Source organism: Mustela lutreola, chromosome 2 (assembly GCF_030435805.1).
Source record: "Mustela lutreola isolate mMusLut2 chromosome 2, mMusLut2.pri, whole genome shotgun sequence".
NCBI lineage: Eukaryota > Metazoa > Chordata > Mammalia > Carnivora > Mustelidae > Mustela > Mustela lutreola.
The window spans coordinates 183397096-183414372 of NC_081291.1; the positions used below are offsets into that span (position 1 = coordinate 183397096).

At 34.6% G+C, this 17277-nt stretch overlaps 1 protein-coding gene across 2 annotated transcripts in view; it reads right to left on the reverse strand.

Annotated features, from left to right (window-relative positions):
- EPHA3 (EPH receptor A3) overlaps nt 1-17277 on the reverse strand; it is a 365925-nt gene that overhangs the window by 132802 nt on the left and 215846 nt on the right. The gene's annotated exons all lie outside the window — the stretch shown is intronic.

Genomic DNA, 17277 nt, shown 5'->3' on the forward strand with positions numbered 1-17277 from the left:
TGAACTATTTGTGGAGAAAATACAGCAAAGCCATGTCATCATGTAGCCATTCCCTTTTAAAACATGATGCAATGTGTACACTTTCTGTACTGCAGTTAGCCCTGCACTACATACTCGCTCGGGTTTTATGGGTTTCTGTGTGTACAACTCTATCTCCACAAATTGTAAGCAACTGAAGGAAGAAATCATGGCTTCGTTATTTTAAGATTCTTGATGCGTGGTTTCCAGGAGCAGTATTTTTTTTTTTTTTCCCTGCCTTGACAGTGTTGTTCCTTAACTTCTATAGCAATGGCTTAAACTGAGATTTTAATGTATTTCCTTGTTTGAATCTCAAAAACATAGTGAGGTGTAATTTCTATTTCAGTATAGTTCCTTGTCTATATCTCAAATACATAAGAGGTATAATTTCTATTTAAACTGATCTACTTGTGAATTGTTACTAGGTCAAGTTTGCTTTTTTTGTTTTGTTTTGTTTTAAAGATTTATTTATTTTAGGGGCACCTGGGTGGCTCAGTTGGTTAAGCATCTGTCTTTGGTTCAAGTCATGATCCTGGGGTCCTGGAATAGAGCCAGGAAGGGCTCCCTACTCTGCTCAGCGGGGAGTCCTCTTCCCCCTCTGCTCCTCCCCTTTTGCCCCTTCTCGTGCTCCTGTTCTCTCTCTCTTAAATAAATAAAATCTTTAAAAATATATTTATTTATTTTAGTGAGAGACACCAAGATCATGACCTGAGCTGAAGTTAAGAGTGGGCTGCTTAACCAACCGAACTACCCAGATTCTCCAAAATTAAAGCTTTTTTTCTTTTTTGATTAATTTTTTTAAAAGATTTTATTTATTTATTTGACAGAGAGAGAGAGTAAAAGAGAGCATGAGAGGGGAGAAGGTCAGAGGGAGAAGCAGACTCCCCGCACAGCTGAGAGCCCGATGTGGGACTCCAGGATCATGAACAGAGCCAAAGGCAGTGGTTTAAAAAACTGAGCCACCCAGGCACCCAGGGTAAAGCTTTATAAGTAAGTGTCATCTTTTTTTCTAGACATCTCTGAATGACATTTCTTTAAGTCCAATTAATCGTGATGAAGTATTGATTTCAGCTGCCCATTTAACATTCTTCATATATTTACTGTTTTAACAGAAATATGCCTCTACTATATTAGTTTTGCTTAATCTGTATATTAAATTCAAAATGCTATAATGTTTCATGTGATCCAGTACCAAAGTTAAATTGAGAACTGACATCACCACGAAAATCCTGCAAAAAGTCTCTTGACATTGTTTTGAGGATTCAATTCAGGCTCTAAAGTTTTTAAATTTCCTCCAGATTATCTTTGGAAGTTAATGATTTCTTAAATCTCTAAAACTCAATGTCGATGCTACATTGAGATTTGATGACTTAAACAACTTAGATAGAGAATATACCCTATAGATTGCCTTTATCACTGAATCTCAGAATTTTCCTACATCAGTTTCATATTGTGAATAACAGGTTATTTGCATGCAAGTAAACCTGTGCGGACAAATGTTAACTTTCATAGTCATTAAATGCGTTTTGAAAGGTAACACATTATTTCCATAACAGTGGGTCTTCCTACTGAATGTTTCTTAAAAAATACACTGCCAAGGGAAATCTACTGTTAAGACCCATGATTACAATAACTAAAGATGACAGCATTTGTTAATCTAGTCTTGCTGTTTTCTAGTTTCTATCAAGAATGGCTGCATTCGAATTATCTAAATCAAATAAATTTCAGTGCCGCATTGAGAACCACACAGATAAATTCTATTGCCCTAACCAAACACGGATTAGGATTATAAACTTTTGAACATTGTTCTTGAGCACAGGTAAGAAGCCACCACTCATATCTCATGTCATATTGCCTCAGGGGAAAATGATGTAAAGTATAAACACTTAACTTCTGGTTTCAGTTTAGCTCATTGAGCGCTTTTAAATTTGCAAGAGGGCAATACTGAGTCTTTAAAAGGTAGAGTTGCAGTGTTTGCGTCTACTTTGTTTTTTGGTTGCTGGAAAGCTTATCTGCATGTTTTTATTGGAGTTTTTTATGGCTTCTGCAACATTTAGCATAAAGGTATTCACTAAACACTCAATCACTTTTTGTTAATATTATAAATGGCTATACTCTGGGATATTTAAGGAAAAGACGAGACAGTCATACAATCACTTCTTAGCTACAACACTGGACTTCTAATAATAACTTCAGGGTAGCTAGAGTAAATCAACCTAGAAGTTAAGAATGTGATTCAAACTAGTAATTTGATTTTCTCTAAATAGGATTTGATAACCTTAGATACAATACTAGTAAAAGGTAGGTAGACACACGCATATTCCGTTTAACAAATCCTTGGCAATCATTTATTTACTCTTGTTCAGGCTTTCTGTTAGCCTTGAAGGTACAAATGCCCCTAATTCTGTTTATCTTAAAAGGGCCTTGCAATGAAAAGCAGGCAACAGACATTTAACATAGGCCACAAGGAGCAAGCATTCCATTTTGACTGAGCTGTTGGAAGGAACTACACAGAAGGAATCTCATTTGAGAAAGATTGGAACATATAGTAAAAGCTGGCCTGTAAGTAGCATAATTAAATACACAAATACGAACAGGAAAAGAGAAACTGTTAAGTAGAGGAACATGATGGTTACTGTTGGTCGCATAGTAAACACCTAACTCTGCTTTCAGCTTGCTGATAGAATTTTGATTTTGTTCAGAATCGCAGTCTGCTGAGTACTCCTTTACACAGATATGATTGCAAATAGTTATGGATTTCTCAATTGATGTCTAAAAGATGGACAAAAAGATGCAAACAGAAATTTGATGAAAGTCTTCGAAATCTCTCTCCCCCACCCCAAGGAGATGGTCCAAATGTAACAGAAGCCACTCTACCTACATTATTCCAGCATTGATTCTCTGCATAATGGTTTACATGTGACAATAAGTTAAAGGCCAAGAAAATTAGATGTATAACCTTCACCTGATTCAACTAGCACCTCTCTCAGGATTTCTTATAATGTCAGAAAAATAACACCATATTTGTTTAAGTCACCATGGGCAAATTCCTCATCTCTACAGTGGAAAATATTTCTAAGGGATGGGAGACAAGCAAAGAATGCAGTTGAGAGGTACTAAGTAGAATTACAAGCTAACAGAGCTAAAAAGATCCTAATAAATCACTTTGGCCAGTCTGTGTATAGTCCGTCTGAGGACCCACAAGTCCAGGACTTCAGGTGACACACAACTGGGACAGCCCCTACTCTGCCTCTTCTGGAGGTAGTCAGGTGATTGGCTCTACTTCTCCAAATTGTTAATATTTATGAAATTACAACCATACAGAGTCCAATAATAGATTCAATAGCAACATCCTAAATTGTGTAGACTTCTTTACTCTTTCTGAGAAACTTTCATAGGTACCATCTCAATTGAATCTCACAACAATTGTACTGAAATCATTGGGGCAGATATTAATCTATTCATTTTACAGAATGGACAACTGAAGCACAAACAGCAAAAGTAGCATGCCCCAAGATAATGAAGAATTCAATGGCATAATCCAAAAAAAGAGATTTTCCCGCTGTTAATTTTATATAAATCACCTACTGAAAACAAATAACTCTCTAGAACCTTGAATTATTTTCCTACTAATTGTAAGCTGTTGTTATGACATTGAAGAATAGTCATTTAAAACTTATTTAATTAAAGAAATGCAAGTCTTTCATCATCTACTCTTAGAAATTATATCACAAAGGGTAATGTTTTCTCATGATTCTCTAGGATTTTCTATTTGATGTCTATAATTGTTATGGGGGGAGATGGGCAAGTGTTTTTTGTTGGAAGGGCAGAGCTGTTAAATTCAGGAATAGCACAACTTACGGTATGTGGGAGTTTTTGTTTTCTTTTTTTCCTTTCTTGCTACAAGCAGGATCTTTAAATTTTCTACTAAAATTTTCCAACAAATTTGAGAATATGACTGAATAATTTATATTCATTAATAAAATTGTACTGATAGGAAACACTACTTAAATTCATAAGGAGAAATTCTTTATATAGTATACTTGCTTTCAAATTTTTCCCATCAGTAAATAATCTCTCTTCTCTCTCTTCCTTGCAGTCAATCAATTTGTGCTTAAGTACCTATATACCTATTATACCATCTTCATCTTTCAAAAAATTCCTCCTGGAAGAATTTGAACCTTTAGTTCTAAAGAGCATAAATACCTGTGTTTTAGTATCTTGCTTATAGTAATAAAAGCAATGATTGTAATTTAAGAGCACCTCCTTTCTCTTTGAATGCAAAACTAGTGATAAAACAATCAGCACATTTCTTTCATTCAAGTAGTATTTCAAGAAGGTTTAGCATAAAAAAAATCAGGTAAAGGAGTAGAGAGTAATGTTTTTCTTCCTTTCATTGGTCAAGGGAAATCTTAGTCAACTTACTATAGAACATCACGGAAAAAAGAATGGACAAAATGGATACTAATTCAGATTTATCCAGTTTTAAGTTTTAAAATTAAACAAAACAAAACAAAGCAAACAAACAATATATGCTATATAGTTAAGGCCTTCCCCGGTTCAGGCAAGCTACTAAAGCAATATTCAGCTAAGGTGGATACACATATATTCGAAATCACTGGCAGAATGACAGAATTCTGATTTACAGATTTCTTCAGGTAACCTGGTATATATGTTATTCTCAAACACTGGTTAAATTACTCACAGATTTCAATCCTTGGGTAGTAAAACCAAAGAACAACTACTCAGTTTCATATCATTTGAGTGGAGGCAAATTACCACCCTAGTTTTTGTGGTCCCAGAAATGTTTTATTCCCCTGCTTTATTGAAGAATTTTGAAGTAGTGAAATGTGGTAGGAGCTCTCATCTTTGATTTTGGGTTGATGAATCTAAGTAAGGTGAGCCATGAGTCTAAATTAATAATCATTAAAAGCCAGAGGTGTCACTTCCTTAAACCTTACTAGATAGCAGCATAGATTTACTAAGTAATGAGCGTTGTTTATACAACATTTGGATTTTTAAAATTCATTTTCCTCAGACAAATATGTATTAATCTCCAAAATGACCTAGACACTTTATTGTGTCCAGTCTTACAGTGATAAAAGCTGCAATCCTAGCTTTAAAAAGATCAAATCCATATGGCATGGCTATTTTAGAAATGGATCTCTTGGCTTGAAAATGTGAGTGCTAAGATCATTTTCAATATGACATTTTAATGTCATTCTCATCAAGAAATTCTTTCATTTCTCTTTTTAATCCCAAGATTTCAAGTTGTTTTCAGCATTTTACAGGAAGAGCACTGGACTAAGAAGGAGAAAATGCAGGTTAGGATCTAATCTTTTTCTGGTAAATGGGTATCATCCCAAAGGCACTGGCCAAGAGTATACAAATTCTAATTATGTCCTTGGGATAGTGATTTCTTTTTCTATCCCTAAGTCTCAAGTTCCATTTGTAGTAATTACAGTATGTTCTCAGGTTAGAGCCTGAGCAATATAGAGATAGGACTTACTTCCTATTCATTTTGTATGCAGAGTGTCTAGCACATTGTTCAGCACCTAGCACTTGATTAGATACATTTTGAAGTGAATGAGTAACTTGAACCCAATTTTAGTCCCTATACTTCTATTTTTTTCATTTGTCAAGTGATGGGCATGGACTAACTTATCTCTAAAAACTCTTCACATTAACACTTTAAAAGGTTAATACTTTGTGTACCAAGATTTGTAGGATTCCTAGAACTTTCTAGGTTGCAATAAGTAGATTGAAGTACTTCACTTTCCTCACTGCTTTAAGGATTAAAATTTGCCACTGAAATTACAAAATAACATAGAGCAACAAGACAAAGAAAAGAGATTCTCTTCTGACTTAAAAGAAATATTCTTGAAAAATAAATGACAGATTTTTACTCTTTTTAGTGTTTTTCTGTATCAATGTGGTATGTATTCAAAGGACATGTTGATTTCACGATTGAACGGGTTGAAAAATAAATTGACCACCAAACAATTCCCTATTTCATAGTTTTATCTTAACAAATAACACAATAAAACCATATGTGATCTTACACACAGTTCAGATGGAGTAGATGTTTAAAATTTTGAAAATCTTAAGGGAATGAACAAAAATTAAAATATGATATTCTCTTTAATTTTGTAAAATGTAAGAAAAAATTTTTCCTTTTTTTTTTTTTGAAATTTTATTTATTAGATAGGCAGAGATCACAAGTAGACAGAGAGGCAGGCAGAGAGAGAGGGAAGCAGACTCCCTGCTGAGCAGAGAGCCTGATGCAGGGCTCAAATCCCAGGACCCTGAGATTATGACCTGAGCTGAAGTCAGAGGCTTAACCCACTGAACCACCCAGGCACCTCAATTTTTTTTTCTTTTTTTAATGACAAGGGAAATAGGCACAAGATTGAAAATAAAGTTTAAAAGAGAATACATTTCTCTTCTTCTGTCTACTAGAGGCAGACTTCTAGTCTGCCATGAGTTTTTGTCTGTCCTTACTAATCTAGATTTTAGTTCCTCTATTCTAAGCGCTGAGTTAGTGAGAATATGCTTGCTCACTTATTGAGCAAGCCCCAAAACTTATTGAAGAACCCAAGTTGGGCCACAGTAGTACAAAAATGATAAAGTCCTTGCCAAATGTTAATCTGTTATTGAGAACACTAAAAAATGTGAATAAAATAATAGAAGGAAGCCAAAATAATAACAATTTGTAGTGAATGAATGAAAAATATTTTGGGAATCTGCTGATTCCATATTTATGAAGCGGTAACAATAAAACAGGAACTAAATACTACAGGTCAATAGGTAGGTTAAAAAAATCCAACTATCAGCTTTGGAAAATAACAAAGAAAAAGAATGAAATAGAGAATATTATGAGCACTGTGTATACAATGAATAATAATTATAAAAAGGTTTCAAGATAGAATCTTGGCCTTATTCCCAAAGCACATAGCATACTTTCCTCCAAGTCATAATTGATGGGTTTAAGCTACGCTGATAGAGAGAATGGGTAAAGTTACCATAGTGAAAGGAAAACAAATGCACTTAGTAAACCATGGTGGCTACTGTTGAAAGAAAGTAGACAGCCTTTCAATTGCAAAGTGAATTTTGTCTCCAGTTGACTAATGTGGTTGACTTTTAAGAGAAAACATGGTCCTAATTAAGGGTTAAAAGGCTCATTTCAATTTGAATTAACTTTAAATTAAAAATAAAGCTGTTGGTAAATAGGTCCCATTTAGTATTCAGACTTTAGCTCCATAGACACAGGGCTATATTATCAATTCCTAGCCATAAACACAAACTAATGACCAGAACCAGCACTGACTAAACAGATGATTTCCTGGCCTTGCAATTCCAGACCTGACAGGGTCTATTTGCCGGTACAAGGTCAAAGCAACTGTTTATTCCCAAAATGAGCTGCACTCCACAATCTTACAGGAACTCTATTCTTTGCCATTTGAATAGAGGTACAATGCTTTGAGGCAAGGCCGAAGGATTTCAATACACTGGAAGTGGCTACGTTCAGTCATTAAACCCTGCCTGCAATGTGCAGCATTTACAAAGTGATCAAGTGTTTCCTTCTTCTGTTCCTTCCACTGTTCAATAAAAGAGGCCTAAGGCAAAATGCCACCACACCATTAAACACAACAGAATCAATCACAATCTGGTGTGGCTCAAAGATAGCTTAGTAACAAGACTTTATTGTGTTTGTTGTTGTTCCATCAGATTTAGCAAGACAGGTGCCAGTAGACCTGAAATATGTCCAATGCACAGTGGCCACAAAGAGAATACTAAAACAGCCTCCATTCTGCAGATTGTCGCATTTGGCCAGCTTTTCCGATGTCTTCCACTTTCACGGGAGAACTGTGGATCCTCAGAGTAGCACTTATTTGAGCTTTTCTGTTCTTAATTATCAGTGCCCAGAGATGAGACTCATTAACTAAGTTTACAAATTCATAAGAATACTATGTATATAACAAATAAGGTAAATATTAAAAGAGAAGAAAAGGAGGGATGATTATGAAAGAGAAAGTCATTTTTATGGGGTTTTATTATGAAGAATGTAAATGTAAAATGCAAAGGGCCCAAATCTATACTCAAGGCATACTGAGAGACAGCCCACTTTCAGGATAGTGCCAGAAGTCTTCTGTAGACCAGAGTAGCACTGGAATGTCTAAGAAAACTATTCCTAGGAAGGGGTTTTGGAGAAGGTAAATCACTTCTATGCTTAAGAATTACTATAGATGAGCATTTTCCAGGCTGCATTGGAACTGTAATTAGGGCACGGGGAGATCATCAGGCCAATACTTACGTTTATAAACTAATTTTAGAATAGAAGTTCCATAATAGATTTGTAATCACCCAGAGTAAGAGTTTGAGACACAAATCATGAAAACCTTAGATGTGATCTCCAAAGGATCTCTTGCATGTAAATGCACAAAAAACAATTAGGTCCTGTGCGTATTTATATACACAAAGATATATTTATGATATTGACAAATTAGAAAGAATACCTCAAACTAGAAAGGTAGTTAAGTTATCCCATATTCATACATTTTCACAAATAAATTATGATGTGTTCATATATTTATCTGACAGAGTTGACATCTCACACAGAAAGATGTTCATGTCATTTTTATGGGGAAAAAGCAGGATAAAATAATAAATATGTAACCCTGTTTTTAATTTTCTTAGTAATGTTATCACTTATCTAATGACAAACAAAAACTAAAGGGGTTTTAGAAGCGAAAAGGCTGTAGCACGTACACACAAACATATCACAACACTTCAATCAATGAACACTGTGTGTGTGTGTGTGTGTGTGTGTGTGTGGTGTAATTTGAGCTTTAGGTACATGTCAGAAAGTAAGAAACTAACTATGCATACTATGTGTGGTTTAATTTATATATTGAAATTACTCTTACTTTACTACACACACACACACACACACACACACACACACCCCTCGCACACATTTTCGCTATGGTTTTTACTAGTTCTTGTTTCTATTATACTGCTCTAGGTATTTTCTTTTTCCTCTCCTCTCTTCTTTAAAAAATCCAACGTGGAGGAAAATTATCATTGACTGCGAATGTCAATAGCTCCACTAATGTGAATTTCACACTTCTGATCACAAGTAACTATACTTCACTTGGGAACATTTAAACAGAAAATAGCACAATCTTTAAAAACCAGGATTTTAAAGAAAACCTATAAAAGGTAGAAGACTCAGAGGAAAAACAAACAAACAGAAAAAAGAATTTTATGGATGCTGCAAGAGACAGTGCAAAAATATTTGCCATCTTAGTTACACAGTTAATTATCTACTCTCCAAAAAAGAAGATCACCACCTAGAATTTGAAAAATGGTGACATCATTATATTTTATCAGAAGTCCTTTAGATTTGCTTTACTTTCTCGATAAGTTTATTTTAAAATAATGTCTATTTTTATCTTGAAGAAACACCTTTGCAACTTTCAAATTTTTATTTTAACACATCTTATGGTCCTATCAGCTTTCTATCCCATTTTTATCTTGTGAAATTTATTAAAATGACTGATAACATTGTGGTCAAAAATGATGCATTTAAAAGAAACCTACAGGGGCACCTGGGTGTCTCAGTCAGTTAAGCTGCTGCCTTCAGCTCAGATCATGATCTCAGGGTCCTGGGATTGAGCCCCACATCGGGCTCTGGGCTCAGCAGGGAGACGGTTTCTTCCTCACCCTCTGCCTGCCTCTCTGCCTACTTGTGTTCTGTCTGTCAAATAAATAAGTAAAATCTTTAAAAAAAAGAAAAGAAAAGAAACCTATAATGTGTCATTTATGTGTTAAGTATTCATTTTATGATCACAAAATATTACCAACAGAAAGTGTGTAATTAGAAGTATCCAGTATTGGTTTTGAATACCTTCATGGCTAACATTTGTAAGATAACATAGAAAAAAATGAATTACTGTAATTCTGAGGTCTCTTTTTTCATCTATATTTATGTTTATGGTAAATATTTATCTCAAGATAAAAAGGGGATTTCTATTCAACATATGCTGAAATTTCATTCTCTAAATGGGTAAGAATGAACTTTACAAAGGAAACATAAAAAGCAAATAGAAGTCCATAAATAGATGCCCATGGGACCAACAAAACCATTAGTCAAATAAGTGTTTCATAAAAATTTCAACCAATCATGTATTTTGAAACTGTTAGGGAAGACATAAATGTTCATAACTGTATCGAATAGCATGTCTATATATTTTAATTTTATGTAAAATTATTTCCATCCTATTCAAGAAAAAAATATTTTTCTCCTTGCATAAGAATATGAAGTTTTCAAAGAAAAAAGAAGCCACTATGAGGTTTCACATGCATATGTCTATTCTAATATATATGCAAAATATCTCTCCTTAATTAAGATAGAAATAAATTTCTCAAAATATAGAAAAGAATCTCATGGGCAGAAGACACAGCAATAAATCATAGTATTTAATGGTGTTATTACGATAAAAAGGAGTGAAGCACCTGGGTGGCTGAGTCTGTTAAGTGTCTGACTCTTGATTTTGATTCAGGTCATGATCTCAGTGTGGTGAGAGCAAGTTGGCCTCTGGGTGTGGAGCCTATATAGGATTCTTTCTCTCCCTCTGCTCCTTCCCCTGCTCAAGCTCTCTCTCTCTAATAAATAAATAAATACTTTAAAAAAGAAGTAAAGTAAAAAGACTAGGTTCGAATTCCTTAAAGAGGTTAATTTTTAAAGATAGAGGCAATCGTTTTTGTTCCTGCATAATTAGACTTTATTATTCACAACTTCACATTTGACTTGGGAGACAGATCATTGAATAAAAAAGATAAGATTAAATTAAGTAAAATTCATCTAAGAGGAAGAAAGAATTAAAGGGTGAAGCTATACTAGAAAGATGAGAAAATATGACTGAAGAAATATTAAACTGCATTGCTTATAGCTGGCAAACATATACCATTTTTCTGGTACAGAAACTGGGACACATTAGAAATTTGGAACATAAGGATGAAGAACAAAAGAGGACATCTGCCATTTTTGTCCACTCTGTTTGGTTATTTTACATAATTTCAGATTTGGTCACCTGTGCTGAGCATTGTTGCCCTGGAAGGGAAGAGGGTGGTGGGAGCCAGAGAGAGAAAAAAAAAAAAAAAAAAAAAACAGGAGAGGGAAGGAAGGTGGAGAAGAAGGTGTGTGTGTGTTCCTATTTAAAACCACTAAGTAGATTTTGCAAGTTTCTTTCAATAAAGAGGTCGTTATGTATCCCACCCATCCTCTGGAATTATTATTTAGAATTTTGTTGGTTTACTTTAGAAATGCGTTTAGCTTAACTTCTTCTATCCTACTAATTTAGGGGCTTTTTTCTTGTACTTGAGGCTAGAGAAGTGAGGGACTGTTCAGGGGATGGACATTAAGTCACATCTTATTCCAGAAGGCTTTGAAAACCGAGGCAGTGTGATACATAAGAGATGAATCATTAAACTCTACACCTGAAACTAATATTACACAGTATGTTAACTGGCTCGAATATAATGAAAAAATTGAGGAAAAAAAAAAGAAAAACCGAGGTAGATTGCCACTTGAAGAAAATAGTTCTCACCTCCATGTAATATAATAAATACCATTTCCTGCAAATCTTCTCCATGTCTAGCACTGCACTTGTACTTCACTTCTGTACTTACAATGATCATATGGCACAGGTATTATCTACTTTTCCTTGAAGAGATGACTGAGGCTTAATGATATTAATAAGTGCATTGGCTGCTTATCCTTCTATTAAGTGTTATAACCAGAAGTGAAATCTAAGTCTGGAGATTTCCTAGACACAGATATTTATGTGGTTTGTATTGACTGCCTTCTCGTTCTGTAATATTTAAAGTGATCACAAATGTGGACTGGCAGTGAATCTAGCACCTTAAAATTAATGCCAAAAATATATATATGGTGTAACTGTAAAGATAGTAGGCAGATATTACTGGGCACGTAGAGAAGTTGCTTCCCTCATTTTATTGGAGTAACCATGGATGGTTTTCTTCTACAATATCTCAGGGCTCCACCTAGCCAAGTGAATAGCTCTGATGGAGGAAAATTCTAGTCACTGAGAAGTGGGAATGCTTCACTGTTGGCAGACTCTGAGAAAGTATCTCTGAGCTGGATATCTTTGCAGAGGAGTGTGCCAGCTCACCAGAGAACACATTTTCTACTTTCTCTATGTTATCAGCTGAAACAAGGAACCTTACTGTGTAGAGCGGGGGAAGCCATACCTTTAAATAGGCTCCAATCAAAACCTAAAAGGGCGAATGCAATTCCACTTTTTTTGGTTTAGTCTTCTGGGCATTTAGAACTCTCAAGAAGCCTAGGGAAGTAAAATATTCCACTTTATCATACAACTGGATAGGTGATTTTCACCAAAATATAATATTATATTTGGAGTTCTTCAAAGTGTGCTCGCTTCGGCAGCACATATACTAAAATTGGAGTTCTTCAAAGTGTATATTGAAGTGTAACTGCTCGAGATACCAACAGGAGTGGAAAAAATAGCACTTTTCCCAAGACATTGGAGTAGATTTGCGGCACTTCAGAAAAAAATGCCAAACCAGGCCTTCCACACAGCTGCTGATCTGTACTTGTCACTCCAATTGAGTAGGAGACCCAACTAAGCAACAACAGATTTAGAAACCAGTCAATTTTTTTATTAATTAGGACTGGAAAATATATATCTAAAATGCCTGCACATAACTTATAACAGCTGGATCCATATTCTTTTCCTTCCATGGAACTCTTGGTTTCATAATACGTTCAACATATTTGATAATATACAGTAGGAAGCTATACCTAAAACGCAGAACTTATTTTTGTGACTACACAAAATTCCATTCATGTTCAGTAATAGCTGAAATCGCCCGAAAACACAGTCCAGCACCCGTTCTGACTGTCTTCACACTGCACGAGCCACAGGAAACTCCCCACTACCTGTAATCCTTCCTTCCAAAGTATGCTCAACTCCGTTGATAATTGACACATCTTGTCAAGCAATAAAGTTATGAGACTTACATATAAACTAAATACTGAAGATATAATCATGCTTTTACAAAATGTATCAGTAACATTATACTCTTTAAAACTCAACTCCTCTTATATTACTGTGGTGTGATAGATAAGATAATGAGCACCTCATGGGCTTTTTCTCCCCCTTTATTCCTTGGTGCCTATTAGGATGCTTGGCTCATAAAAAGCAACTAATACCTTTTGAGAGAAGAATGAAAGCCTTATTCATCTCTTTATAGCAGTGTCCCATTATAACATTTCCAATGTACATTTACTAGGTTCAACCACTCATAAACATTTCAGAATAAATTTCCCTTTAAAGAATCAGGCTCATGCTATGAATCAATTATAAAGCTTCATAATGGAAAAAAATTAAGGAAGATGGACAACTTTTTAAAAAACATATGTGTTCCATTAGGTGTTAAATGCAGAAATACATGATATAGCATGTGAATATATACATAATATGTAATTATATATATGATTAATAGTAATCATACATTGTACATAAAATCTAGAAATAAAGAAAGCTCTAAATTCCTTCTAAACATTTCTTTTGAAAAAATTCTTGAGTTATGTTTAAACAAATATCCCCAGGATAAAAGAAAACATAAGGCATATTTCCTAAAGGAACTTTGTTTCCTAAGTGAAGATGTTAAGTTAGTTCAGAACAAAAGGGAGTACGTGGATTTCCAATTGAGTAGTATAATTATGTACCATTGCTATGGTATACATATCATATCAAGCCATCGATATGGTATACATATCATAATTATTGATATGCATACCATCTAACCTTGAAAAAGAGGACTATCATTTTCTGTGATACATACAAAACACTACAAGATTTATGTGATATGCAAAAGACAGAGGCAAAAAGTGGACAACAGATCATTCTGGGGTGAAAGTCTTGAGGTAAGAGTTTTGAGAGTTTTTAGGAGTACTGTTCACAATAAACCAAAAGTGGAAATAATCCATATCCATTAACATATGAATAGATAAACAGAATTTGGCACATATCTACAATGGAATACTATTCAATCATAAAAAAATGAATGAAATACAGACACCTACTACAATATAGATGAGCCCTGAAACACTTTGTTAAGTAAAAGAAATCAGATGGACAGATCACATATTATATAACTTCACAGATATGATATATCCCTGAATAGGTAAATCCATAGGAACAAAAAGCATCTGCTTTTCAGTGATTGTGAGGGCCTGGGGGAAGAAGAAATGATGAAGAACTGCTTTGTGGGGCAGGGTTTCCTTTTGAGGTGTTGAAAACATTTGGAATCAGAGAGAGATGACTATTGTCTAGCCTTATGAATATATACTTTAAAATAGTTAACAAATGTTGTTGCTCTTTTACGTTATGGGACTTTAAAAATTAAAAAAAAAAAGAGTTTTGAGAGTTTTGAAAGTGAAAGAAAAAGAAAGTATAGCTGAAACAGAGAGCTTCAAATCGGTCTGGGGAGGCATGCAGACAAACCAGGCATGCAGTGCTGTGTTTATATTAAGGGTTTGTTTTTACATAGTAAGTGTTGTGGGAAGTCGCTGAAAGGTTTCATGCATGAGATACCCATAATCATATTTATATTTCAAAGAGATCATTCTTGCTCCTATGGGACAGATGCATCAAAAGGAGTCAAGAATGGAGTAGACAGATACTACTATAATAGTCCAAATTAGAAATATTATGACATAAATAAATAGTTATGACCATAGGAAGAAGTGTATTCATTTGAGGTATATTATCTAGATAATATTTCTAGATCTTGGAGAAAGAATGGATGGAGAACACTGGGTGGAAGAAACCAGAAGAACTGGCACCTAAGCTTCTTGTTCAAGTTGTTGGGTGCTATTCCTATTGTCTGAGTTAGGGAGTGAGTGACTATATAAGGAAAGACACACCATTTAAGTTTGGATACATTGCACTGAGTTAGACAAGTAAGCATTTGCTGTACTAAACTGTGTGGCATTTATCATATTTGTATTGTAAAGAAACTGATTCCAGTATTCCAACATTTTCCTTAACTATTTCCAATAGTTAAGGAAAATGCCAATTTAACTCTTCTTGGTCATAAACATTTTTGTTTATAGACAACAGATGAAATTCATTATAAAAAATATGGGTTTCCAGAGAAGCCAACATGATCAAGCGATCTATAGGATTTTTTTTTAATGTAAAAAGATTACACTAAAACATTAGTAAAGAAAGCTTTCAGGTCACAGACACATTAGAAACAGTGTCTTTACTGAGTTGGGTGATTCTTCTTCTCAGAACAGAATATTGATTTGATTTGCTTATGAACCAGATACTTGGATTAAAAAACAGAAAACCTTCATTCCAAGGACTCCAACATTTGCCTGAATTTGTTAATATATACTTCTTACCCCAAAGCAAAAAAAAGGAGAAAATTTATGAACAGAGCAACAAAAATATACCATGACTACTGAACCAATTTAAAATGCAATGTCAATCCTGGAAAACCAGTAGGAGTTATCAGTTTGGTGTGCATATTATAATTGTAGGAACACAGTTTTGGATGGTTAGGTTCAAAACTTGACTCTGTCACTTTTTTTTTAAAGATTTTATTTATTTATTTGACACAGAGAGAGAGATCACAAGTAGGCAGAGAGACAGGCAGAGAGAGAGAGGGAAGAAGGCTCCCTGCTGAGCAGAGAGCCCAATGCGGGGCCTGATCCCAGCACCCTGAGATCATGACCTGAGCCAAAGGCAGGGGTTTACCCCAGAGCCACCCAGGCATCCCTTGACTCTGTCACTTACTACCTGTGTAACTGAGCCAGTTACAAAGTCTTTTCATATCAGTTTCTCTGTGTCTATAAGATGGGGAGAGTAAAAGAGTCTTAGCAGGATTTTATAGGAATTAAATGAGTACATGTAAGTTTCAAGTACATATTAGAAATTAACAAATATTAAAATATATTTATATAAATAATTAAACATACATAATGTACACAAGCAAACATTCCTAAAATCTCTGGCATGAATCAACAGATTTTGCAGTGTATTTGAACTATATTAAACCACATTTGCCTTTTCCTAATTTTCTTCTTTTGAGATATATTAAGCATTTGTTTCTCCTTAAAATATGATTGCAACATCATTATCAATTAAGATTCTATTTTTTCCAGAAGATTCACAAAAATATATCACAAAAGAGCACCCTTTTGTCTAAGTCCCTTAGTGACAGATGTTCAGCCAGTTCTCTACTGTATCGTATATTCCCAACTATCTCTTTGTGACCCTGGAGATTTCCATAGATGTCTTATACCCATACAACTTTCTACTAAGATCGACAAACCAGAGCAATGTTTTGCCCTTGGTTCCTTGTTGAAATGCCAGCCCATCTCATTACACATTACTAATACCTTTATCCTTCTTTGAAATCTTTATATTTACTAGTAGAAGGACCAACACAGAATGGGTCCCCTCAAAGGTAATTGAAATGATTACCTCCAATTGGTAGTTCAAAGCCTCTTTGCTTCTTTATTCAGATTCATTCTTCCCATCCCCAATACTGGCAGTTTTTTATTTTTATTTTTTTGGCTGCTGTATGCACTAGAAAATACTTAGAAACTTGGCTGACTTCCCTCCACATCTTTTCCTCACTTCTTGAAGGATCTTTCTTTTACTGAGTTTCAAAATAAATCTGACTCTAAAATTCTTTAGTTTTCCTGAGTCTTATTTCTCCATAAGTACAGACTGTTACTAAGGTGATACTGATCTTTTTAACTTTCAGCCACTTGTCCAAATCTGTACCATGTTGGCACTGACCAATGTCTCCCCTGTCTGATAGCTTTTCTGACAGTTAATGAGAAGTAAAAGGCTAGAGCTATTAGTCCAAATCCTAGGGGATAAATGTCCAGATTAGAAAAACCACATTCACATATGGCAATAATTGGCAGCTCTTTTAGGTGATCACAGCCTTATTTCCAAAGACCCAATGGATACATGAATAATTCCTTAGTGCCAAATAGGAAGCTCTCCTGAATAAGATAAGTATATACAGCTTTTTTTGGGGGGGTACAGTTATTGCTTTTTTTCAATGGACTTTTTCAATAAAACAGATTCATCTAAATAGTTTATGACAGAATTTATATAATTCTACCAAAATTCCAGACTTAATTAACACTTGGCAATAGAAACCTGAGAAATAGGATACTTCAGT